A 25,241-nucleotide genomic window follows, 5' to 3' on the forward strand; every position below is an offset into this window, starting at 1 on the left:
TGGTGAGTCGGAGGGGCAGTTGGTGAGTCGGAGAGGCAGTTGGTGAGTCGGAGAGGCAGTTGGTGAGTCGGAGAGGCAGTTGGTGAGTCGGAGAGGCAGTTGGTGTGTGTGAGAGGCAGTTGGTGAGTCGGGGGGGCAGTTCGTGATTCGGAGGGGCAGTTGGTGTGTCGGAGAGGCAGTTGGTGAGTCGGAGGGGCAGTTGGTGAGTCGGAGAGGCAGTTGGCGAGTCGGAGAGGCAGTTGGTGAGTCGGAGAGGCAGTTGGTGAGTCGGAGGGGCAGTTGGTGAGTCGGAGAAGTAGTTGGTGAGTCGGAGGGACAGTTGGTGAGTCGGAGAGGCAGTTGGTGAGTCGGTGAGTCGGAGGGGAATTTGGTGAGACGGTGGGGCAGTTGGTGAGTCGGTGAGCCAGTTGGTGAGTCGGCGAGGCAGTTGGTGAGTCGGAGAGGCAGTTGGTGAGTCGGAGAGGTAGTTGGTGAGTGGGAGAGACAGTTGGTGAGTCGGAGAGGCAGTTGGTGAGTCGGAGAGGTAGTTGGCGAGTCGGAGGGGCAGTTGGTGAGTCGGAGAGGTAGTTGATGAGTCGGAGAGGGTGTTGGTGAGTCGGAGGGGCAGTTGGCGAGTCGGAGAGGCAGTTGGTGAGTCGGAGAGGCAGTTGGAGAGTCGGAGAGGCAGTTGGTGAGTCGGAGAGGGCATTGGTGAGTCGGAGAGGCAGTTGGTGAGTCGGAGAGGCAGTTGGTGAGTCGGAGAGGTAGTTGGTGAGTCTGAGAGGTAGTTTGTGAGTCGGAGAGGTAGTTGGTGAGTCGGAGAGTTAGTTGGTGACTCGGAGAGGCAGTTGGTGAGTCGGAGAGGTAGTTGGTGAGTCGGAGAGGCAGTTGGTGAGTCGGAGAGGCAGTTTGTGAGTCGGAGAGGCAGTTGGTGAGTCGGAGGGGCAGTTGGTTACTCGGAGAGGCAGTTGGTGAGTCGGAGAGGCAGTTGGTGAGTCGGAGAGGCAGTTGGTGAGTCGGAGAGGTATTTGGTGACTTGGAGAGGCAGTTGATGAGTCGGGGAGGCAGTTGGTGAGTCGGAGAGGTAGTTGGTGAGTCGGAGAGGTAGTTGGTGACTCGGAGAGGCAGTTGGTGAGTCGGAGGGGAATTTGGTGAGATGGTGGGGCAGTTGGTGAGTCGGAGAGCCAGTTGGTGAGTCGGAGAGGCAGTTGGTGAGTCGGAGAGGCAGTTGGAGAGTCGGAGAGGCAGTTGGTGAGTCGTAGAGGGCGTTGGTTAGTCGGAGAGGCAGTTGGTGAGTCGGAGAGGCAGTTGGTGAGTCGGAGAGGCAGTTGGTGAGTCGGAGAGGCAGTTGGAGAGTCGGAGAGGCAGTTGGTGAGTCGGAGAGGCAGTTGGTGAGTCGGAGAGGCAGTTGGAGAGTCGGAGAGGCAGTTGGTGAGTCGGAGAGGTAGTTGGTGAGTCTGAGAGGTAGTTGGTGAGACGGAGAGGTAGTTGGTGAGTCGGAGAGGTAGTTGGTGAGTCGGAGAGGCAGTTGGTGAGTCGGAGAGGCAGTTGGTGAGTCGGAGGGGAATTTGGTGAGACAGTGGGGCAGTTGGTGAGTCGGTGATCCAGTTGGTGAGTCGGCGAGGCAGTTGGTGAGTCGGAGAGGCAGTTGGTGAGTCGGAGAGGTAGTTGGTGAGTGGGAGAGACAGTTGGTGAGTCGGAGAGGCAGTTGGTGAGTCGGAGAGGTAGTTGGCGAGTCGGAGGGGCAGTTGGTGAGTCGGAGAGGCAGTTGGTGAGTCGGAGAGGCAGTTGGTGAGTCGGAGAGGCAGTTGGTGAGTGGGAGAGGCAGTTGGTGAGTCGGAGAGGCAGTTGGTGAGTCGGAGAGGTAGTTGGTGAGTCGGAGGGGCAGTTGGTGAATCGGAGAGGTAGTTGGTGAGTCGGAGAGGGCGTTGGTGAGTCGGAGGGGCAGTTGGAGAGTCGGAGAGGCAGTTGGAGAGTCGGAGAGGTAGTTGGTGAGTCAGAGAGGTAGTTGGTGAGTCGGAGAGGTAGGTGGTGAGTCGGAGAGGTAGTTGGTGAGTTGGAGAGGCAGTTCGTGAGTCGGAGAGGCAGTTTGTGAGTCGGAGAGACAGTTGGTGAGTCGGAGGGGCAGTTGGTGAGTCGGAGAGGCAGTTGGTGAGTCGGAGAGGCAGTTGGTGAGTTGGAGAGGCAGTTGGTGAGTCGGAGAGGCAGTTGGTGAGTCGGAGAGGTATTTGGTGACTTGGAGAGGCAGTTGATGAGTCGGGGAGGCAGTTGGTGAGTCGGAGAGGTAGTTGGTGAGTCGGAGAGGTAGTTGGTGACTCGGAGAGGCAGTTGGTGAGTCGGAGGGGAATTTGGTGAGACGGTGGGGCAGTTGGTGAGTCGGAGAGCCAGTTGGTGAGTCGGAGAGGCAGTTGGTGAGTCGGAGAGGCAGTTGGAGAGTCGGAGAGGCAGTTGGTGAGTCGTAGAGGGCGTTGGTTAGTCGGAGAGGCAGTTGGTGAGTCGGAGAGGCAGTTGGTGAGTCGGAGAGGCAGTTGGTGAGTCGGAGAGGCAGTTGGAGAGTCGGAGAGGCAGTTGGTGAGTCGGAGAGGCAGTTGGTGAGTCGGACAGGCAGTTGGAGAGTCGGAGAGGCAGTTGGTGAGTCGGAGAGGTAGTTGGTGAGTCTGAGAGGTAGTTGGTGAGATGGAGAGGTAGTTGGTGAGTCGGAGAGGTAGTTGGTGAGTCGGAGAGGCAGTTGGTGAGTCGGAGAGGCAGTTGGTGAGTCGGAGGGGAATTTGGTGAGACGGTGGGGCAGTTGGTGAGTCGGTGAACCAGTTGGTGAGTCGGCGAGGCAGTTGGTGAGTCGGAGAGGCAGTTGGTGAGTCGGAGAGGTAGTTGGTGAGTGGGAGAGACAGTTGGTGAGTCGGAGAGGCAGTTGGTGAGTCGGAGAGGTAGTTGGCGAGTCGGAGGGGCAGTTGGTGAGTCGGAGAGATACTTGGTGAGTCGGAGAGGGTGTTGGTGAGTCGGAGGGGCAGTTGGCAAGTCGGAGAGGCAGTTGGTGAGTCGGAGAGGCAGTTGGAGAGTCGGAGAGGCAGTTGGTGAGTCGGAGAGGCAGTTGGTGAGTCGGAGAGGCAGTTGGTGAGTGGGAGAGGCAGTTGGTGAGTCGGAGAGGCAGTTGGTGAGTCGGAGAGGTAGTTGGTGAGTCGGAGGGGCAGTTGGTGAATCGTAGAGGTAGTTGGTGAGTCGGAGAGGGCGTTGGTGAGTCGGAGGGGCAGTTGGAGAGTCGGAGAGGCAGTTGGAGAGTCGGAGAGGTAGTTGGTGAGTCAGAGAGGTAGTTGGTGAGTCGGAGAGGTAGGTGGTGAGTCGGAGAGGTAGTTGGTGAGTTGGAGAGGCAGTTCGTGAGTCGGAGAGGCAGTTTGTGAGTCGGAGAGACAGTTGGTGAGTCGGAGGGGCAGTTGGTGAGTCGGAGAGGCAGTTGGTGAGTCGGAGAGGCAGTTGGTGAGTCGGAGAGGCAGTTGGTGAGTCGGAGAGGCAGTTGGTGTGTGTGAGAGGCAGTTGGTGAGTCGGGGGGGCAGTTCGTGAGTCGGAGGGGCAGTTGGTGAGTCGGAGAGGCAGTTGGTGAGTCGGAGGGGCAGTTGGTGAGTCGGAGAGGCAGTTGGTGAGTCGGAGAGGCAGTTGGTGAGTCGGAGAGGCAGTTGGTGAGTCGGAGGGGCAGTTGGTGAGTCGGAGAAGTAGTTGGTGAGTCGGAGGGACAGTTGGTGAGTCGGAGAGGCAGTTGGTGAGTCGGTGAGTCGGAGGGGAATTTGGTGAGACGGTGGGGCAGTTGGTGAGTCGGTGAGCCAGTTGGTGAGTCGGCGAGGCAGTTGGTGAGTCGGAGAGGCAGTTGGTGAGTCGGAGAGGTATTTGGTGACTTGGAGAGGCAGTTGATGAGTCGGGGAGGCAGTTGGTGAGTCGGAGAGGTAGTTGGTGAGTCGGAGAGGGTGTTGGTGAGTCGGAGGGGCAGTTGGCGAGTCGGAGAGGCAGTTGGTGAGTCGGAGAGGCAGTTGGAGAGTCGGAGAGGCAGTTGGTGAGTCGGAGAGGGCATTGGTGAGTCGGAGAGGCAGTTGGTGAGTCGGAGAGGCAGTTGGTGAGTCGGAGAGGTAGTTGGTGAGTCTGACAGGTAGTTTGTGAGTCGGAGAGGTAGTTGGTGAGTCGGAAAGTTAGTTGGTGACTCGGAGAGGCAGTTGGTGAGTCGGAGAGGTAGTTGGTGAGTCGGAGAGGCAGTTGGTGAGTCGGAGAGGCAGTTTGTGAGTCGGAGAGGCAGTTGGTGAGTCGGAGGGGCAGTTGGTTACTCGGAGAGGCAGTTGGTGAGTCGGAGAGGCAGTTGGTGAGTCGGAGAGGCAGTTGGTGAGTCGGAGAGGTAGTTGGTGAGTCTGAGAGGTAGTTTGTGAGTCGGAGAGGTAGTTGGTGAGTCGCAGAGTTAGTTGTTGACTCGGAGAGGCAGTTGGTGAGTCGGAGAGGTAGTTGGTGAGTCGGAGAGGCAGTTGGTGAGTCGGAGAGGCAGTTTGTGAGTCGGAGAGGCAGTTGGTGAGTCGGAGGGGCAGTTGGTTACTCGGAGAGGCAGTTGGTGAGTCGGAGAGGCAGTTGGTGAGTCGGAGAGGCAGTTGGTGAGTCGGAGAGGTATTTGGTGACTTGGAGAGGCAGTTGATGAGTCGGGGAGGCAGTTGGTGAGTCGGAGAGGTAGTTGGTGAGTCGGAGAGGTAGTTGGTGACTCGGAGAGGCAGTTGGTGAGTCGGAGGGGAATTTGGTGAGACGGTGGGGCAGTTGGTGAGTCGGAGAGCCAGTTGGTGAGTCGGAGAGGCAGTTGGTGAGTCGGAGAGGCAGTTGGAGAGTCGGAGAGGCAGTTGGTGAGTCGTAGAGGGCGTTGGTTAGTCGGAGAGGCAGTTGGTGAGTCGTAGAGGCAGTTGGTGAGTCGGAGAGGCAGTTGGTGAGTCGAAGAGGCAGTTGGAGAGTCGGAGAGGCAGTTGGTGAGTCGGAGAGGCAGTTGGTGAGTCGGAGAGGCAGTTGGAGAGTCGGAGAGGCAGTTGGTGAGTCGGAGAGGTAGTTGGTGAGTCTGAGAGGTAGTTGGTGAGACGGAGAGGTAGTTGGTGAGTCGGAGAGGTAGTTGGTGAGTCGGAGAGGCAGTTGGTGAGTCGGAGAGGTAGTTGGTGAGTCGGAGAGGCAGTTGGTGAGTCGGAGAGGCAGTTTGTGAGTCGGAGAGGCAGTTGGTGAGTCGGAGGGGCTGTTGGTGAGTCGGAGAGGCAGTTGGTGAGTCGGGGAGGCAGTTGGTGAGTCGGAGAGACAGTTGGTGAGTCGGAGAGGTAGTTGGTGACTTGGAGAGGCAGTTGTTGAGTCGGGGAGGCAGTTGATGAGTCGGAGATGTAGTTGGTGAGTCGGAGAGGTAGTTGGTGACTCGGAGAGGCAGTTGGTGAGTCGGGGGGGCAGTTGGTGAGTCGGAGAGGTAGTTGGTGAGTCGGAGAGGTAGTTGGTGACTCGGAGAGGCAGTTGGTGAGTCGGAGGGGCAGTTGGTGAGTCGGAGAGGCAGTTGGTGAGTCGGAGAGGTAGTTGGTGAGTCGGAGAGGCAGTTGGTGAGTCGGAGAGGCAGTTGGTGAGTCGGAGAGGCAGTTGGTGAGTCGGAGAGGCAGTTGGTGAGTCGGAGAGGCAGTTGGTGAGTCATAGGCTCAGTTGGTGAGTCGGAGAGGCAGTTGGTGAGTCGGAGAGGCAGTTGGTGATTCGGAGAGGCAGTTGGTGAGTCGGACAGGCTGTTTATGAGTCGGAGGGGCAGTTGAGAGTCGGAGAGCTAGTTGGTGAGTCGGAGAGGGCGTTGGTGAGTCGGAGGGGCAGTTGGAGAGTCGGAGAGGCAGTTGGAGAGTCGGAGAGGCAGTTGGTGAGTCGGAGAGGCAGTTGGTGAGTCGGAGAGCTAGTTGGTGAGTCAGAGAGGTAGTTGGTGAGTCGGAGAGGCAGTTGGTGAGTCGGAGAGGCAGTTGGTGAGTCGGAGAGGCAGTTGGTGAGTCGGAGAGGCAGTTCGTGAGTCGGAGAGGCAGCTTGTGAGTCGGAGAGGCAATTCGTGAGTCGGAGGGGCAGTTGGTGAGTCGGAGAGGCAGTTGGTGAGTCGGAGAGGCAGTTGGTGAGTCGGAGAGGTAGTTGGTGAGTCGGAGGGACAGTTGGTGAGTCGGAGAGGCAATTGGTGAGTCGGAGAGTGAGTTGGAGAGTCGGAGGGGCAGTTGGTGAGTGGGAGAGGCAGTTGGTGAGTCGGAGAGGCAGTTGGTGAGTCGGAGAGGTAGTTGGTGAGTCGGAGAGGCAGTTGGTGAGTCGGAGGGGCAGTTGGTGAGTCGGAGAAGTAGTTGGTGAGTCGGAGGGACAGTTGGTGTGTCGGAGAGGCAGTTGGTGAGTCGGAGAGGTAGTTGGTGAGTCGGAGGGGAATTTGGTGAGACGGTGGGGCAGTTGGTGAGTCGGTGAGCCAGTTGGTGAGTCGGCGAGGCAGTTGGTGAGTCGGAGAGGCAGTTGGTGAGTCGGAGAGGTAGTTGGTGAGTGGGAGAGACAGTTGGTGAGTCGGAGAGGCAGTTGGTGAGTCGGAGAGGTAGTTGGCGAGTCGGAGGGGCAGTTGGTGAGTCGGAGAGGTAGTTGGTGAGTCGGAGAGGGTGTTGGTGAGTCGGAGGGGCAGTTGGCAAGTCGGAGAGGCAGTTGGTGAGTCGGAGAGGCAGTTGGAGAGTCGGAGAGGCAGTTGGTGAGTCGGAGAGGCAGTTGGTGAGTCGGAGAGGCAGTTGGTGAGTGGGAGAGGCAGTTGGTGAGTGGGAGAGGCAGTTGGTGAGTCGGAGAGGCAGTTGAGAGTCGGAGAGCTAGTTGGTGAGTCGGAGAGGGCGTTGGTGAGTCGGAGGGGCAGTTGGAGAGTCGGAGAGGCAGTTGGAGAGTCGGAGAGGCAGTTGGTGAGTCGGAGAGGCAGTTGGTGAGTCGGAGAGCTAGTTGGTGAGTCAGAGAGGTAGTTGGTGAGTCGGAGAGGCAGTTGGTGAGTCGGAGAGGCAGTTGGTGAGTCGGAGAGGCAGTTGGTGAGTCGGAGAGGCAGTTCGTGAGTCGGAGAGGCAGCTTGTGAGTCGGAGAGGCAATTCGTGAGTCGGAGGGGCAGTTGGTGAGTCGGAGAGGCAGTTGGTGAGTCGGAGAGGCAGTTGGTGAGTCGGAGAGGTAGTTGGTGAGTCGGAGGGACAGTTGGTGAGTCGGAGAGGCAATTGGTGAGTCGGAGAGTGAGTTGGAGAGTCGGAGGGGCAGTTGGTGAGTGGGAGAGGCAGTTGGTGAGTCGGAGAGGCAGTTGGTGAGTCGGAGAGGTAGTTGGTGAGTCGGAGAGGCAGTTGGTGAGTCGGAGGGGCAGTTGGTGAGTCGGAGAAGTAGTTGGTGAGTCGGAGGGACAGTTGGTGTGTCGGAGAGGCAGTTGGTGAGTCGGAGAGGTAGTTGGTGAGTCGGAGGGGAATTTGGTGAGACGGTGGGGCAGTTGGTGAGTCGGTGAGCCAGTTGGTGAGTCGGCGAGGCAGTTGGTGAGTCGGAGAGGCAGTTGGTGAGTCGGAGAGGTAGTTGGTGAGTGGGAGAGACAGTTGGTGAGTCGGAGAGGCAGTTGGTGAGTCGGAGAGGTAGTTGGCGAGTCGGAGGGGCAGTTGGTGAGTTGGAGAGGTAGTTGGTGAGTCGGAGAGGGTGTTGGTGAGTCGGAGGGGCAGTTGGCAAGTCGGAGAGGCAGTTGGTGAGTCGGAGAGGCAGTTGGAGAGTCGGAGAGGCAGTTGGTGAGTCGGAGAGGCAGTTGGTGAGTCGGAGAGGCAGTTGGTGAGTGGGAGAGGCAGTTGGTGAGTCGGAGAGGCAGTTGGTGAGTCGGAGAGGTAGTTGGTGAGTCGGAGAGACAGTTGGTGAGTCGGAGGGGCAGTTGGTGAGTCGGAGAGGCAGTTGGTGAGTCGGAGAGGCAGTTGGTGAGTCGGAGAGGCAGTTGGTGTGTGTGAGAGGCAGTTGGTGAGTCGGGGGGGCAGTTCGTGAGTCGGAGGGGCAGTTGGTGAGTCGGAGAGGCAGTTGGTGAGTCGGAGAGGCAGTTGGTGAGTCGGAGAGGCAGTTGGTGAGTCGGAGAGGCAGTTGGAGAGTCGGAGAGGCATTTGGTGAGTCGGAGAGGTAGTTGGTGAGTCCGAGAGGTAGTAGGTGAGTCGGAGAGGTAGTCGGTGTGTCGGAGTGGTAGTCGGTGAGTCGGAGAGGCAGTCGGTGAGTCGGAGAGGCAGTCGATGAGTCAGAGGCGCAGTCGGTGAGTCGGAGAGGTAGTTGGTGAGTCGGAGTGGCAGTTGGTGTGGCGGAGAGGTAGTTGGTGACTCAGAGAGGCAGTTGGTGAGTCGGGGGGGCAGTTGGTGAGTCGGAGAGGTAGTTGGTGAGTCGGAGAGGTAGTTGGTGACTCGGTGAGGCAGTTGGTGAGTCGGAGGGGCAGTTGGTGAGTCGGAGCGGCAGTTGGTGAGTCGGAGAGGCAGTTGGTGAGTCGGAGGGGCAGTTGGTGAGTCGGAGAGGCAGTTGGTGCGTCGGAGGTGCAGTTGGTGAGTCGGAGAGGCAGTTGGTGAGTCGGAGAGGCAGTTGGTGAGTCGGAGAGGCAGTTGGTGAGTGGGAGAGGCAGTTGGTGAGTCGGAGAGGCAGTTGGTGAGTCGGAGAGGTAGTTGGTGAGTCGGAGGGGCAGTTGGTGAGTCGGAGAGTTAGTTGGTGAGTCGGAGAGGGCGTTGGTGAGTCGGAGGGGCAGTTGGAGAGTCGGAGAGGCAGTTGGAGAGTCGGAGAGGCAGTTGGTGAGTCGGAGAGGTAGTTGGTGAGTCAGAGATGTAGTTGGTGAGTCGGAGAGGTAGGTGGTGAGTCGGAGAGGTAGTTGGTGAGTCGGAGAGGCAGTTTGTGAGTCGGAGAGGCAGTTTGTGAGTCGGAGAGACAGTTGGTGAGTCGGAGGGGCAGTTGGTGAGTCGGAGAGGCAGTTGGTGAGTTGGAGAGGCAGTTGGTGAGTCGGAGAGGCAGTTGGTGAGTCGGAGAGGCAGTTGGTGAGTCTGAGAGGCAGTTGGTGAGTCGGGGGGGCAGTTCGTGAGTCGGAGGGGCAGTTGGTGAGTCGGAGAGGCAGTTGGTGAGTCGGAGGGGCAGTTGGTGAGTCGGAGAGGCAGTTGGTGAGTCGGAGAGGCAGTTGGTGAGTCGGAGAGGCAGTTGGTGAGTCGGAGGGGCAGTTGGTGAGTCGGAGAAGTATTTGGTGAGTCGGAGGGACAGTTGGTGAGTCGGAGAGGCAGTTGGTGAGTCGGAGAGGTAGCTGGTGAGTCGGAGGGGAATTTGGTGAGACAGTGGGGCAGTTGGTGAGTCGGTGAGCCAGTTGGTGAGTCGGCGAGGCAGTTGGTGAGTCGGAGAGGCAGTTGGTGAGTCGGAGAGGTAGTTGGTGAGTGGGAGAGACAGTTGGTGAGTCGGAGAGGCAGTTGGAGAGTCGGAGAGGCAGTTGGTGAGTCGGAGAGGTAGTTGGTGAGTCAGAGAGGTAGTTGGTGAGTCGGAGAGGTAGGTGGTGAGTCGGAGAGGTAGTTGGTGAGTCGGAGAGGCAGTTTGTGAGTCGGAGAGGCAGTTTGTGAGTCGGAGAGACAGTTGGTGAGTCGGAGGGGCAGTTGGTGAGTCGGAGAAGCAGTTAGTGAGTCAGAGAGGCAGTTGGTGAGTCGGAGAGGCAGTTGGTGAGTCGGAGAGGCAGTTGGTGAGTCTGAGAGGCAGTTGGTGAGTCGGGGGGGCAGTTCGTGAGTCGGAGGGGCAGTTGGTGAGTCGGAGAGGCAGTTGGTGAGTCGGAGGGGCAGTTGGTGAGTCGGAGAGGCAGTTGGTGAGTCGGAGAGGCAGTTGGTGAGTCGGAGAGGCAGTTGGTGAGTCGGAGGGGCAGTTGGTGAGTCGGAGAAGTATTTGGTGAGTCGGTGGGACAGTTGGTGAGTCGGAGAGGCAGTTGGTGAGTCGGAGAGGTAGCTGGTGAGTCGGAGGGGAATTTGGTGAGACGGTGGGGCAGTTGGTGAGTCGGTGAGCCAGTTGGTGAGTCGGCGAGGCAGTTGGTGAGTCGGAGAGGCAGTTGGTGAGTCGGAGAGGTAGTTGGTGAGTGGGAGAGACAGTTGGTGAGTCGGAGAGGCAGTTGGTGAGTCGGAGAGGTAGTTGGTGAGTCGGAGGGGCAGTTGGTGAGTCAGAGAGGTAGTTGGTGAGTCGGAGAGGGTGTTGGTGAGTCGGAGGGGCAGTTGGCGAGTCGGCGAGGCAGTTGGTGAGTCGGAGAGGCAGTTGGAGAGTCGGAGAGGCAGTTGGTGAGTCGGAGAGGGAGTTGGTGAGTCGGAGAGGCACTTGGTGAGTCGGAAAGGCAGTTGGTGAGTCGGAGAGGCAGTTGGTGAGTCGGAGAGGCAGTTGGAGAGTCGGAGAGGCAGTTGGTGAGTCGGAGAGGCAGTTGGTGAGTCGGAGAGGCAGTTGGAGAGTCGGAGAGGCAGTTGGTGAGTCGGAGAGGTAGTTGGTGAGTCTGAGAGGTAGTTTGTGAGTCGGAGAGGTAGTTGGTGAGTCGGAGAGGTAGTTGGTGACTCGGAGAGGCAGTTGGTGAGTCGGAGACGTAGTTGGTGAGTCGGAGTGGCAGTTGGTGAGGCGGAGAGGCAGTTTGTGAGTCGGAGCGGCAGTTGGTGAGTCGGAGGGGCAGTTGGTGAGTCGGAGAGTCAGTTGGTGAGTCGGAGAGGCAGTTGGTGACTCGGAGAGGCAGTTGGTGAGTCGGAGAGGTAGTTGGTGAATTGGAGAGGCAGTTGGTGAGTCGGGGAGGCAGTTGGTGAGTCGGAGAGGTAGTTGGTGAGTCGGAGAGGTAGTTGGTGACTCGGAGAGGCAGTTGGTGAGTCAGAGGGGAATTTGGTGAGACGGTGGGGCAGTTGGTGAGTCGGAGAGCCAGTTGGTGAGTCGGAGAGGCAGTTGGTGAGTCGGAGAGGCAGTTGCAGAGTCGGAGAGGCAGTTGGTGAGTCGTAGAGGGTGTTGGTTAGTCGGAGAGGCAGTTGGTGAGTCGGAGAGGCAGTTGGTGAGTCGGAGAGGCAGTTGGTGAGTCGGAGAGGCAGTTGGAGAGTCGGAGAGGCAGTTGGTGAGTCGGAGAGGCAGTTGGAGAGTCGGAGAGGCTGTTGGTGAGTCGGAGAGGTAGTTGGTGAGTCGGAGAGGTAGTTGGTGAGTCGGAGATTTAGTTGGTGAGTCGGAGAGGTAGTTGGTGAGTCGGAGAGGCAGTTGGTGAGTCGGAGAGGAAGTTGGTGAGTTGGAGAGGCAGTTGGTGAGTCGGAGAGGCAGTTTGTGAGTCGGAGAGGCAGTTGGTGAGTCGGAGGGGCTGTTGGTGAGTCGGAGAGGCAGTTGGTGAGTCGGGGAGGCAGTTGGTGAGTCGGAGAGGCAGTTGGTGAGTCGGAGAGGTAGTTGGTGACTTGGAGAGGCAGTTGTTGAGTCGGGGAGGCAGTTGGTGAGTCGGAGAGGTAGTTGATGAGTCGGAGAGGTAGTTGGTGAGTCGGAGGGGCAGTTGGTGAGTTGGAGAGGCAGTTGGTGAGTCGGAGAGGCAGTTGGTGAGTCGGAGGGGCAGTTGGTGAGTCGGAGAGGCAGTTGGTGAGTCGGAGAGGTAGTTGGTGAGTCGGAGAGGTAGTTGGTGACTTGGAGAGGCAGTTGTTGAGTCGGGGGGGGCAGTTGGTGAGTCGGAGAGGCAGTTGGAGAGTCGGAGAGGCATTTGGTGAGTCGGAGAGGTAGTTGGTGAGTCCGAGAGGTAGTAGGTGAGTCGGAGAGGTAGTCGGTGTGTCGGAGTGGTAGTCGGTGAGTCGGAGAGGCAGTCGGTGAGTCGGAGAGGCAGTCGATGAGTCAGAGGCGCAGTCGGTGAGTCGGAGAGGTAGTTGGTGAGTCGGAGTGGCAGTTGGTGTGGCGGAGAGGTAGTTGGTGACTCAGAGAGGCAGTTGGTGAGTCGGGGGGGCAGTTGGTGAGTCGGAGAGGTAGTTGGTGAGTCGGAGAGGTAGTTGGTGACTCGGTGAGGCAGTTGGTGAGTCGGAGGGGCAGTTGGTGAGTCGGAGCGGCAGTTGGTGAGTCGGAGAGGCAGTTGGTGAGTCGGAGGGGCAGTTGGTGAGTCGGAGAGGCAGTTGGTGCGTCGGAGGTGCAGTTGGTGAGTCGGAGAGGCAGTTGGTGAGTCGGAGAGGCAGTTGGTGAGTCGGAGAGGCAGTTGGTGAGTGGCAGAGGCAGTTGGTGAGTCGGAGAGGCAGTTGGTGAGTCGGAGAGGTAGTTGGTGAGTTGGAGGGGCAGTTGGTGAGTCGGAGAGTTAGTTGGTGAGTCGGAGAGGGCGTTGGTGAGTCGGAGGGGCAGTTGGAGAGTCGGAGAGGCAGTTGGAGAGTCGGAGAGGCAGTTGGTGAGTCGGAGAGGTAGTTGGTGACTCAGAGATGTAGTTGGTGAGTCGGAGAGGTAGGTGGTGAGTCGGAGAGGCAGTTGGTGAGTCGGAGAGGCAGTTGGAGAGTCGGAGAGGCAGTTGGTGAGTCGGAGAGACAGTTGGTGAGTCGGAGAGGCAGTTGGTGAGTCGGAGAGGCAGTTGGTGAGTCGGAGAGGCAGTTGGTGAGTCATAGGCTCAGTTGGTGAGTCGGAGAGGCAGTTGGTGAGTCGGAGAGGCAGTTGGTGATTCGGAGAGGCAGTTGTTGAGTCGGGGAGGCTGTTTAAGAGTCGGAGGGGCAGTTGGAGAGTCGGCGAGGTAGTTGGTGAGTCGGAGAGGCAGCTTGTGAGTCGGAGAGGCAGTTGGTGAGTCGGAGGGGCAGTTGGTGAGTCGGAGAGGCAGTTGGTGAGTGGGAGAGTCAGTTGGTGAGTCGGAGAGGCAGTTGGTGAGTCGGAGAGGTAGTTGGTGACTTGGAGAGGCAGTTGGTGAGTCGGGGATGCAGTTGGTGAGTCGGAGAGGTAGTTGGTGAGTCGGAGAGGTAGTTGGTGACTCGGAGAGGCAGTTGGTGAGTCGGAGGGGAATTTGGTGAGACGGTGGGGCAGTTGGTGAGTCGGAGAGGCTGTTGGTGAGTCGGAGAGGTAGTTGGTGAATTGGAGAGGCAGTTGGTGAGTCGGGGAGGCAGTTGGTCAGTCGGAGAGGTAGTTGGTGAGTCGGAGGGGAATTTCGTGAGACGGTGGGGCAGTTGGTGAGTTGGAGAGCCAGTTGGTGAGTCGGAGAGGCAGTTGGTGCGTCGGAATGGCAGTTGATGAGTCGGCGAGGCAGTTGGTGAGTCGGAGAGGCAGTTGGTGAGTCGGAGAGGCAGTTGGTGAGTCGGAGAGGCAGTTGGTGAGTCTGAGAGGCAGTTGGTGAGTCGGGGGGGCAGTTCGTGAGTCGGAGGGGCAGTTGGTGAGTCGGAGAGGCAGTTGGTGAGTCGGAGGGGCAGTTGGTGAGTCGGAGAGGCAGTTGGTGAGTCGGAGAGGCAGTTGGTGAGTCGGAGAGGCAGTTGGTGAGTCGGAGGGGCAGTTGGTGAGTCGGAGAAGTATTTGGTGAGTCGGAGGGACAGTTGGTGAGTCGGAGAGGCAGTTGGTGAGTCGGAGAGGTAGCTGGTGAGTCGGAGGGGAATTTGGTGAGACAGTGGGGCAGTTGGTGAGTCGGTGAGCCAGTTGGTGAGTCGGCGAGGCAGTTGGTGAGTCGGAGAGGCAGTTGGTGAGTCGGAGAGGTAGTTGGTGAGTGGGAGAGACAGTTGGTGAGTCGGAGAGGCAGTTGGAGAGTCGGAGAGGCAGTTGGTGAGTCGGAGAGGTAGTTGGTGAGTCAGAGAGGTAGTTGGTGAGTCGGAGAGGTAGGTGGTGAGTCGGAGAGGTAGTTGGTGAGTCGGAGAGGCAGTTTGTGAGTCGGAGAGGCAGTTTGTGAGTCGGAGAGACAGTTGGTGAGTCGGAGGGGCAGTTGGTGAGTCGGAGAAGCAGTTGGTGAGTCAGAGAGGCAGTTGGTGAGTCGGAGAGGCAGTTGGTGAGTCGGAGAGGCAGTTGGTGAGTCTGAGAGGCAGTTGGTGAGTCGGGGGGGCAGTTCGTGAGTCGGAGGGGCAGTTGGTGAGTCGGAGAGGCAGTTGGTGAGTCGGAGGGGCAGTTGGTGAGTCGGAGAGGCAGTTGGTGAGTCGGAGAGGCAGTTGGTGAGTCGGAGAGGCAGTTGGTGAGTCGGAGGGGCAGTTGGTGAGTCGGAGAAGTATTTGGTGAGTCGGAGGGACAGTTGGTGAGTCGGAGAGGCAGTTGGTGAGTCGGAGAGGTAGCTGGTGAGTCGGAGGGGAATTTGGTGAGACGGTGGGGCAGTTGGTGAGTCGGTGAGCCAGTTGGTGAGTCGGCGAGGCAGTTGGTGAGTCGGAGAGGCAGTTGGTGAGTCGGAGAGGTAGTTGGTGAGTGGGAGAGACAGTTGGTGAGTCGGAGAGGCAGTTGGTGAGTCGGAGAGGTAGTTGGTGAGTCGGAGGGGCAGTTGGTGAGTCAGAGAGGTAGTTGGTGAGTCGGAGAGGGTGTTGGTGAGTCGGAGGGGCAGTTGGCGAGTCGGAGAGGCAGTTGGTGAGTCGGAGAGGCAGTTGGAGAGTCGGAGAGGCAGTTGGTGAGTCGGAGAGGGAGTTGGTGAGTCGGAGAGGCACTTGGTGAGTCGGAAAGGCAGTTGGTGAGTCGGAGAGGCAGTTGGTGAGTCGGAGAGGCAGTTGGAGAGTCGGAGAGGCAGTTGGTGAGTCGGAGAGGCAGTTGGTGAGTCGGAGAGGCAGTTGGAGAGTCGGAGAGGCAGTTGGTGAGTCGGAGAGGTAGTTGGTGATTCTGAGAGGTAGTTTGTGAGTCGGAGAGGTAGTTGGTGAGTCGGAGAGGTAGTTGGTGACTCGGAGAGGCAGTTGGTGAGTCGGAGACGTAGTTGGTGAGTCGGAGTGGCAGTTGGTGAGGCGGAGAGGCAGTTTGTGAGTCGGAGCGGCAGTTGGTGAGTCGGAGGGCCAGTTGGTGAGTCGGAGAGTCAGTTGGTGAGTCGGAGAGGCAGTTGGTGACTCGGAGAGGCAGTTGGTGAGTCGGAGAGGTAGTTGGTGAATTGGAGAGGCAGTTGGTGAGTCGGGGAGGCAGTTGGTGAGTCGGAGAGGTAGTTGGTGAGTCGGAGAGGTAGTTGGTGACTCGGAGAGGCAGTTGGTGAGTCAGAGGGGAATTTGGTGAGACGGTGGGGCAGTTGGTGAGTCGGAGAGCCAGTTGGTGAGTCGGAGAGGCAGTTGGTGAGTCGGAGAGGCAGTTGCAGAGTCGGAGAGGCAGTTGGTGAGTCGTAGAGGGTGTTGGTTAGTCGGAGAGGCAGTTGGTGAGTCGGAGAGGCAGTTGGTGAGTCGGAGAGGCAGTTGGTGAGTCGGAGAGGCAGTTGGAGAGTCGGAGAGGCAGTTGGTGAGTCGGAGAGGCAGTTGGAGAGTCGGAGAGGCTGTTGGTGAGTCGGAGAGGTAGTTGGTGAGTCGGAGAGGTAGTTGGTGAGTCGGAGATTTAGTTGGTGAGTCGGAGAGGTAGTTGGTGAGTCGGAGAGGCAGTTGGTGAGTCGGAGAGGAAGTTGGTGAGTTGGAGAGGCAGTTGGTGAGTCGGAGAGGCAGTTTGTGAGTCGGAGAGGCAGTTGGTGAGTCGGAGGGGCTGTTGGTGAGTCGGAGAGGCAGTTGGTGAGTCGGGGAGGCAGTTGGTGAGTCGGAGAGGCAGTTGGTGAGTCGGAGAGGTAGTTGGTGACTTGGAGAGGCAGTTGTTGAGTCGGGGAGGCAGTTGGTGAGTCGGAGAGATAGTTGGTGAGTCGGAGAGGTAGTTGGTGACTCGGAGAGGCAGTTGGTAAGTCGGGGGGGCAGTTGGTGAGTCGGAGAGGTAGTTGGTGAGTCGGAGAGGTAGTTGGTGACTCGGAGAGGCAGTTGGTGAGTCGGAGAGGCAGTTGGTGAGTCGGAGAGGTAGTTGGTGAGTCGGAGGGGCAGTTGGTGAGTTGGAGAGGCAGTTGGTGAGTCGGAGAGGCAGTTGGTGAGTCGGAGGGGCAGTTGGTGAGTCGGAGAGGCAGTTGGTGAGTCGGAGAGGTAGTTGGTGAGTCGGAGAGGTAGTTGGTGACTTGGAGAGGCAGTTGTTGAGTCGGGGGGGGCAGTTGGTGAGTCGGAGAGGTAGTTGGTGAGTCGGAGAGGTAGTTGGTGACTCGGAGAGGCAGTTGGTGAGTCGGAGGGGCAGTTGGTGAGTCGGAGAGGCAGTTGGTGAGTCGGAGAGACAGTTGGTGAGTCGGAGAGGCAGTTGGTGAGTCGGAGAGGCAGTTGGTGAGTCGGAGAGGCAGTTGGTGAGTCATAGGCTCAGTTGGTGAGTCGGAGAGGCAGTTGGTGAGTCGGAGAGGCAGTTGGTGATTCGGAGAGGCAGTTGTTGAGTCGGGGAGGCTGTTTAAGAGTCGGAGGGGCAGTTGGAGAGTCGGCGAGGTAGTTGGTGAGTCGGAGAGGCAGCTTGTGAGTCGGAGAGGCAGTTGGTGAGTCAGAGGGGCAGTTGGTGAGTCGGAGAGGCAGTTGGTGAGTGGGAGAGTCAGTTGGTGAGTCGGAGAGGCAGTTGGTGAGTCGGAGAGGTAGTTGGTGACTTGGAGAGGCAGTTGGTGAGTCGGGGATGCAGTTGGTGAGTCGGAGAGGTAGTTGGTGAGTCGGAGAGGTAGTTGGTGACTCGGAGAGGCAGTTGGTGAGTCGGAGGGGAATTTGGTGAGACGGTGGGGCAGTTGGTGAGTCGGAGAGGCTGTTGGTGAGTCGGAGAGGTAGTTGGTGAATTGGAGAGGCAGTTGGTGAGTCGGGGAGGCAGTTGGTCAGTCGGAGAGGTAGTTGGTGAGTCGGAGGGGAATTTCGTGAGACGGTGGGGCAGTTGGTGAGTTGGAGAGCCAGTTGGTGAGTCGGAGAGGCAGTTGGTGCGTCGGAATGGCAGTTGATGAGTCGGCGAGGCAGTTGGTGAGTCGGAGAGGCAGTTGGTGAGTCGGAGAGGCAGTTGGTGAGTCGGAGAGGCAGTTGGTGACTCGGAGAGGCTGTTGGTGAGTCGGAGAGGTAGTTGGTGAATTGGAGAGGCAGTTGGTGAGTCGGGGAGGCAGTTGGTGAGTCGGAGAGGTAGTTGGTGAGTCGGAGAGGTAGTTGGTGACTCGGAGAGGCAGTTGGTGAGTCAGAGGGGAATTTGGTGAGACGGTGGGGCAGTTGGTGAGTCGGAGAACCAGTTGGTGAGTCGGAGAGGCAGTTGGTGAGTCGGAGAGGCAGTTGGAGAGTCGGAGAGGCAGTTAGTGAGTCGCAGAGGGTGTTGGTTAGTCGGAGAGGCAGTTGGTGAGTCGGAGAGGCAGTTGGTGAGTCGGAGAGGCAGTTGGTGAGTCGGAGAGGCAGTTGGAGAGTCGGAGAGGCAGTTGGTGAGTCGGAGAGGCAGTTGTAGAGTCGGAGAGGCAGTTGGTGAGTCGGAGATGTAGTTGGTGAGTCGGAGAGGTAGTTGGTGAGTCGGAGAGGTAGTTGGTGAGTCGGAGAGGTAGTTGGTGAGTCGGAGAGGCAGTTGGTGAGTCGGAGAGGTAGTTGGTGAGTTGGAGAGGCAGTTGGTGAGTCGGAGAGGCAGTTTGTGAGTCGGAGAGGCAGTTGGTGAGTCGGAGAGGTAGTTGGTGATTCGGAGAGGTACTTGGTGACTCGGAGAGGCAGTTGGTGAGTCGGGGGGGCAGTTGGTGAGTCGGAGAGGTAGTTGGTGAGTCGGAGAGGTCGTTGGTGACTTGGTGAGGCAGTTGGTGAGTCGGAGGGGCAGTTGGTGAGTCGGAGGGGCAGTTGTTGAGTCGGAGAGGCAGTTGGTGAGTCGGAGGGGCAGTTGGTGAGTCGGTGAGGCAGTTGGTGAGTCGGAGAGGCAGTTGGTGAGTCGGAGAGGCAGTTGGTGAGTAGGAGGGGCAGTTGGTGAGTCGGAGAGGCAGTTGGTGAGTCAGAGGGGCAGTTGGTGAGTCAGAGCGGCAGTTGGTGAGTCGGAGAGGCAGTTGGTGTGTCGGAGAGGCAGTTGGTGAGTCGGAGAAGCAGTTGGTGAGTCGGAGAGACAGTTGGTGAGTCGGAGGGGCAGTTGGTGAGTCGGAGAAGTAGTTGGTGAGTCGGAGGGACAGTTGGTGAGTTGGAGAGGCAGTTGGTAAGTCGGAGAGGTAGTTGGTGAGTCGGAGGGGAAGTTGGGGAGTCGGATGGGCAGTTGGTGAGTCGGAGCGCCAGTTGGTGAGTCGGAGAGGCAGTTGGTGCGTCGGAGGTGCAGTTGGTGAGTCGGAGAGGCAGTTGGTGAGTCGGAGAGGCAGTTGGTGAGTCGGAGAGGCAGTTGGTGAGTGGCAGAGGCAGTTGGTGAGTCGGAGAGGCAGTTGGTGAGTCGGAGAGGTAGTTGGTGAGTCAGAGGGGCAGTTGGTGAGTCGGAGAGGTAGTTGGTGAGTCGGAGAGGGCGTTGGTGAGTCGGAGGGGCAGTTGGAGAGTCGGAGAGGCAGTTGGAGAGTCGGAGAGGCAGTTGGTGAGTCGGAGAGGTAGTTGGTGAGTCAGAGAGGTAGTTGGTGAGTCGGAGAGGTAGGTGGTGAGTCGGAGAGGTAGTTGGTGAGTCGGAGAGGCAGTTTGTGAGTCGGAGAGGCAGTTTGTGAGTCGGAGAGACAGTTGGTGAGTCGGAGGCGCAGTTGGTGAGTCGGAGAGGCAGTTGGTGAGTCGGAGAGGCAGTTGGTGAGTCGGAGAGGCAGTTGGTGAGTCTGAGAGGCAGTTGGTGAGTCGGGGGGGCAGTTCGTGAGTCGGAGGGGCAGTTGGTGAGTCGGAGAGGCAGTTGGTGAGTCGGAGGAGCAGTTGGTGAGTCGGAGAGGCAGTTGGTGAGTCGGAGAGGCAGTTGGTGAGTCGGAGAGGCAGTTGGTGAGTCGGAGGGGCAGTTGGTGAGTCGGAGAAGTATTTGGTGAGTCGGAGAGGCAGTTGGTGAGTCGGAGAGGCAGTTGGTGAGTCGGAGAGGTAGTTGGTGAGTCGGAGGGGCAGTTGGTGAGTTGGAGAGGCAGTTGGTGAGTCGGAGAGGCAGTTGGTGAGTCGGAGGGGCAGTTGGTGAGTCGGAGAGGCAGTTGGTGAGTCGGAGAGGTAGTTGGTGAGTCGGAGAGGTAGTTGGTGACTTGGAGAGGCAGTTGTTGAGTCGGGGGGGGCAGTTGGTGAGTCGGAGAGGTAGTTGGTGAGTCGGAGAGGTAGTTGGTGACTCGGAGAGGCAGTTGGTGAGTCGGAGGGGCAGTTGGTGAGTCGGAGAGGCAGTTGGTGAGTCGGAGAGACAGTTGGTGAGTCGGAGAGGCAGTTGGTGAGTCGGAGAGGCAGTTGGTGAGTCGGAGAGGCAGTTGGTGAGTCATAGGCTCAGTTGGTGAGTCGGAGAGGCAGTTGGTGAGTCGGAGAGGCAGTTGGTGATTCGGAGAGGCAGTTGTTGAGTCGGGGAGGCTGTTTAAGAGTCGGAGGGGCAGTTGGAGAGTCGGCGAGGTAGTTGGTGAGTCGGAGAGGCAGCTTGTGAGTCGGAGAGGCAGTTGGTGAGTCGGAGGGGCAGTTGGTGAGTCGGAGAGGCAGTTGGTGAGTGGGAGAGTCAGTTGGTGAGTCGGAGAGGCAGTTGGTGCGTCGGAGAGGTAGTTGGTGACTTGGAGAGGCAGTTGGTGAGTCGGGGATGCAGTTGGTGAGTCGGAGAGGTAGTTGGTGAGTCGGAGAGGTAGTTGGTGACTCGGAGAGGCAGTTGGTGAGTCGGAGGGGAATTTGGTGAGACGGTGGGGCAGTTGGTGAGTCGGAGAGGCTGTTGGTGAGTCGGAGAGGTAGTTGGTGAATTGGAGAGGCAGTTGGTGAGTCAGAGGGGCAGTTGGTGAGTCGGAGAGGTAGTTGGTGAGTCGGAGAGGGCGTTGGTGAGTCGGAGGGGGAGTTGGAGAGTCGGAGAGGCAGTTGGTGAGTCGGAGAGGCAGTTGGTGAGTCGGAGAGGTAGTTGGTGAGTCAGAGGGGCAGTTGGTGAGTCGGAGAGGTAGTTGGTGAGTCGGAGAGGGCGTTGGTGAGTCGGAGAGGCAGTTGGTGAGTCGGAGAGGCAGTTGGTGAGTGGCAGAGGCAGTTGGTGAGTCGGAGAGGCAGTTGGTGAGTCGGAGAGGTAGTTGGTGAGTCAGAGGGGCAGTTGGTGAGTCGGAGAGGTAGTTGGTGAGTCGGAGAGGGCGTTGGTGAGTCGGAGGGGCAGTTGGAGAGTCGGAGAGGCAGTTGGAGAGTCGGAGAGGCAGTTGGTGAGTCGGAGAGGTAGTTGGTGAGTCAGAGAGGTAGTTGGTGAGTCGGAGAGGTAGGTGGTGAGTCGGAGAGGTAGTTGGTGAGTCGGAGAGGCAGTTTGTGAGTCGGAGAGGCAGTTTGTGAGTCGGAGAGACAGTTGGTGAGTCGGAGGCGCAGTTGGTGAGTCGGAGAGGCAGTTGGTGAGTCGGAGAGGCAGTTGGTGAGTCGGAGAGGCAGTTGGTGAGTCTGAGAGGCAGTTGGTGAGTCGGGGGGGCAGTTCGTGAGTCGGAGGGGCAGTTGGTGAGTCGGAGAGGCAGTTGGTGAGTCGGAGGAGCAGTTGGTGAGTCGGAGAGGCAGTTGGTGAGTCGGAGAGGCAGTTGGTGAGTCGGAGAGGCAGTTGGTGAGTCGGAGGGGCAGTTGGTGAGTCGGAGAAGTATTTGGTGAGTCGGAGAGGCAGTTGGTGAGTCGGAGAGGCAGTTGGTGAGTCGGAGAGGTAGTTGGTGAGTCGGAGGGGCAGTTGGTGAGTTGGAGAGGCAGTTGGTGAGTCGGAGAGGCAGTTGGTGAGTCGGAGGGGCAGTTGGTGAGTCGGAGAGGCAGTTGGTGAGTCGGAGAGGTAGTTGGTGAGTCGGAGAGGTAGTTGGTGACTTGGAGAGGCAGTTGTTGAGTCGGGGGGGGCAGTTGGTGAGTCGGAGAGGTAGTTGGTGAGTCGGAGAGGTAGTTGGTGACTCGGAGAGGCAGTTGGTGAGTCGGAGGGGCAGTTGGTGAGTCGGAGAGGCAGTTGGTGAGTCGGAGAGACAGTTGGTGAGTCGGAGAGGCAGTTGGTGAGTCGGAGAGGCAGTTGGTGAGTCGGAGAGGCAGTTGGTGAGTCATAGGCTCAGTTGGTGAGTCGGAGAGGCAGTTGGTGAGTCGGAGAGGCAGTTGGTGATTCGGAGAGGCAGTTGTTGAGTCGGGGAGGCTGTTTAAGAGTCGGAGGGGCAGTTGGAGAGTCGGCGAGGTAGTTGGTGAGTCGGAGAGGCAGCTTGTGAGTCGGAGAGGCAGTTGGTGAGTCGGAGGGGCAGTTGGTGAGTCGGAGAGGCAGTTGGTGAGTGGGAGAGTCAGTTGGTGAGTCGGAGAGGCAGTTGGTGCGTCGGAGAGGTAGTTGGTGACTTGGAGAGGCAGTTGGTGAGTCGGGGATGCAGTTGGTGAGTCGGAGAGGTAGTTGGTGAGTCGGAGAGGTAGTTGGTGACTCGGAGAGGCAGTTGGTGAGTCGGAGGGGAATTTGGTGAGACGGTGGGGCAGTTGGTGAGTCGGAGAGGCTGTTGGTGAGTCGGAGAGGTAGTTGGTGAATTGGAGAGGCAGTTGGTGAGTCGGGGAGGCAGTTGGTCAGTCGGAGAGGTAGTTGGTGAGTCGGAGGGGAATTTCGTGAGACGGTGGGGCAGTTGGTGAGTTGGAGAGCCAGTTGGTGAGTCGGAGAGGCAGTTGGTGCGTCGGAATGGCAGTTGATGAGTCGGCGAGGCAGTTGGTGAGTCGGAGAGGCAGTTGGTGAGTCGGAGAGGCAGTTGGTGAGTCGGAGAGGCAGTTGGTGACTCGGAGAGGCTGTTGGTGAGTCGGAGAGGTAGTTGGTGAATTGGAGAGGCAGTTGGTGAGTCGGGGAGGCAGTTGGTGAGTCGGAGAGGTAGTTGGTGAGTCGGAGAGGTAGTTGGTGACTCGGAGAGGCAGTTGGTGAGTCAGAGGGGAATTTGGTGAGACGGTGGGGCAGTTGGTGAGTCGGAGAACCAGTTGGTGAGTCGGAGAGGCAGTTGGTGAGTCGGAGAGGCAGTTGGAGAGTCGGAGAGGCAGTTAGTGAGTCGCAGAGGGTGTTGGTTAGTCGGAGAGGCAGTTGGTGAGTCGGAGAGGCAGTTGGTGAGTCGGAGAGGCAGTTGGTGAGTCGGAGAGGCAGTTGGAGAGTCGGAGAGGCAGTTGGTGAGTCGGAGAGGCAGTTGTAGAGTCGGAGAGGCAGTTGGTGAGTCGGAGATGTAGTTGGTGAGTCGGAGAGGTAGTTGGTGAGTCGGAGAGGTAGTTGGTGAGTCGGAGAGGTAGTTGGTGAGTCGGAGAGGCAGTTGGTGAGTCGGAGAGGTAGTTGGTGAGTTGGAGAGGCAGTTGGTGAGTCGGAGAGGCAGTTTGTGAGTCGGAGAGGCAGTTGGTGAGTCGGAGAGGTAGTTGGTGATTCGGAGAGGTACTTGGTGACTCGGAGAGGCAGTTGGTGAGTCGGGGGGGCAGTTGGTGAGTCGGAGAGGTAGTTGGTGAGTCGGAGAGGTCGTTGGTGACTTGGTGAGGCAGTTGGTGAGTCGGAGGGGCAGTTGGTGAGTCGGAGGGGCAGTTGTTGAGTCGGAGAGGCAGTTGGTGAGTCGGAGGGGCAGTTGGTGAGTCGGTGAGGCAGTTGGTGAGTCGGAGAGGCAGTTGGTGAGTCGGAGAGGCAGTTGGTGAGTAGGAGGGGCAGTTGGTGAGTCGGAGAGGCAGTTGGTGAGTCAGAGGGGCAGTTGGTGAGTCAGAGCGGCAGTTGGTGAGTCGGAGAGGCAGTTGGTGTGTCGGAGAGGCAGTTGGTGAGTCGGAGAAGCAGTTGGTGAGTCGGAGAGACAGTTGGTGAGTCGGAGGGGCAGTTGGTGAGTCGGAGAAGTAGTTGGTGAGTCGGAGGGACAGTTGGTGAGTTGGAGAGGCAGTTGGTAAGTCGGAGAGGCAGTTGGTGAGTCGGAGAGGCAGTTTGTGAGTCGGAGAGGCAGTTGGTGAGTCGGAGAGGTAGTTGGTGATTCGGAGAGGTACTTGGTGACTCGGAGAGGCAGTTGGTGAGTCGGGGGGGCAGTTGGTGAGTCGGAGAGGTAGTTGGTGAGTCGGAGAGGTCGTTGGTGACTTGGTGAGGCAGTTGGTGAGTCGGAGGGGCAGTTGGTGAGTCGGAGGGGCAGTTGTTGAGTCGGAGAGGCAGTTGGTGAGTCGGAGGGGCAGTTGGTGAGTCGGTGAGGCAGTTGGTGAGTCGGAGAGGCAGTTGGTGAGTCGGAGAGGCAGTTGGTGAGTAGGAGGGGCAGTTGGTGAGTCGGAGAGGCAGTTGGTGAGTCAGAGGGGCAGTTGGTGAGTCAGAGCGGCAGTTGGTGAGTCGGAGAGGCAGTTGGTGTGTCGGAGAGGCAGTTGGTGAGTCGGAGAAGCAGTTGGTGAGTCGGAGAGACAGTTGGTGAGTCGGAGGGGCAGTTGGTGAGTCGGAGAAGTAGTTGGTGAGTCGGAGGGACAGTTGGTGAGTTGGAGAGGCAGTTGGTAAGTCGGAGAGGTAGTTGGTGAGTCGGAGGGGAAGTTGGGGAGTCGGCGGGGCAGTTGGTGAGTCGGAGCGCCAGTTGGTGAGTCGGAGAGGCAGTTGGTGCGTCGGAGGTGCAGTTGGTGAGTCGGAGAGGCAGTTGGTGAGTCGGAGAGGCAGTTGGTGAGTCGGAGAGGCAGTTGGTGAGTGGCAGAGGCAGTTGGTGAGTCGGAGAGGCAGTTGGTGAGTCGGAGAGGTAGTTGGTGAGTCAGAGGGGCAGTTGGTGAGTCGGAGAGGTAGTTGGTGAGTCGGAGAGGGCGTTGGTGAGTCGGAGGGGCAGTTGGAGAGTCGGAGAGGCAGTTGGAGAGTCGGAGAGGCAGTTGGTGAGTCGGAGAGGTAGTTGGTGAGTCAGAGAGGTAGTTGGTGAGTCGGAGAGGTAGGTGGTGAGTCGGAGAGGTAGTTGGTGAGTCGGAGAGGCAGTTTGTGAGTCGGAGAGGCAGTTTGTGAGTCGGAGAGACAGTTGGTGAGTCGGAGGCGCAGTTGGTGAGTCGGAGAGGCAGTTGGTGAGTCGGAGAGGCAGTTGGTGAGTCGGAGAGGCAGTTGGTGAGTCTGAGAGGCAGTTGGTGAGTCGGGGGGGCAGTTCGTGAGTCGGAGGGGCAGTTGGTGAGTCGGAGAGGCAGTTGGTGAGTCGGAGGAGCAGTTGGTGAGTCGGAGAGGCAGTTGGTGAGTCGGAGAGGCAGTTGGTGAGTCGGAGAGGTAGTTGGTGACTCGGAGAGGCAGTGGGTGAGTCGGAGACGTAGTTGGTGAGTCGGAGTGGCAGTTGGTGAGGCGGAGAGGCAGTTTGTGAGTCGGAGAGGCAGTTGGTGAGTCGGAGGGGCAGTTGGTGAGTCGGAGAGTCAGTTGGTGAGTCGGAGAGGCAGTTGGTGACTCGGAGAGGCAGTTGGTGAGTCGGAGAGGTAGTTGGTGAATTGGAGAGGCAGTTGGTGAGTCGGGGAGGCAGTTGGTGAGTCGGAGAGGTAGTTGGTGAGTCGGAGAGGTAGTTGGTGACTCGGAGAGGCAGTTGGTGAGTCAGAGGGGAATTTGGTGAGATGGTGGGTCAGTTGGTGAGTCGGAGAGCCAGTTGGTGAGTCGGAGAGGCAGTTGGTGAGTCGGAGAGGCATTTGGAGAGTCGGAGAGGCAGTTGGTGAGTCGTAGAGGGTGTTGGTTAGTCGGAGAGGCAGTTGGTGAGTCGGAGAGGCAGTTGGTGAGTCGGAGAGGCAGTTGGTGAGTCGGAGAGGCAGTTGGAGAGTCGGAGAGGCAGTTGGTGTGTCGGAGAGGCAGTTGGTGAGTCGGAGAAGCAGTTGGTGAGTCGGAGAGACAGTTGGTGAGTCGGAGGGGCAGTTGGTGAGTCGGAGAAGTAGTTGGTGAGTCGGAGGGACAGTTGGTGAGTTGGAGAGGCAGTTGGTAAGTCGGAGAGGTAGTTGGTGAGTCGGAGGGGAAGTTGGGGAGTCGGCGGGGCAGTTGGTGAGTCGGAGCGCCAGTTGGTGAGTCGGAGAGGCAGTTGGTGCGTCGGAGGTGCAGTTGGTGAGTCGGAGAGGCAGTTGGTGAGTCGGAGAGGCAGTTGGTGAGTCCGAGAGGCAGTTGGTGAGTGGCAGAGGCAGTTGGTGAGTCGGAGAGGCAGTTGGTGAGTCGGAGAGGTAGTTGGTGAGTCAGAGGGGCAGTTGGTGAGTCGGAGAGGTAGTTGGTGAGTCGGAGAGGGCGTTGGTGAGTCGGAGGGGCAGTTGGAGAGTCGGAGAGGCAGTTGGAGAGTCGGAGAGGCAGTTGGTGAGTCGGAGAGGTAGTTGGTGAGTCAGAGAGGTAGTTGGTGAGTCGGAGAGGTAGGTGGTGAGTCGGAGAGGTAGTTGGTGAGTCGGAGAGGCAGTTTG

The sequence above is a fragment of the Pristiophorus japonicus genome, chromosome 10 (assembly GCF_044704955.1).
Source record: "Pristiophorus japonicus isolate sPriJap1 chromosome 10, sPriJap1.hap1, whole genome shotgun sequence".
Taxonomy (NCBI): domain Eukaryota; kingdom Metazoa; phylum Chordata; class Chondrichthyes; family Pristiophoridae; genus Pristiophorus; species Pristiophorus japonicus.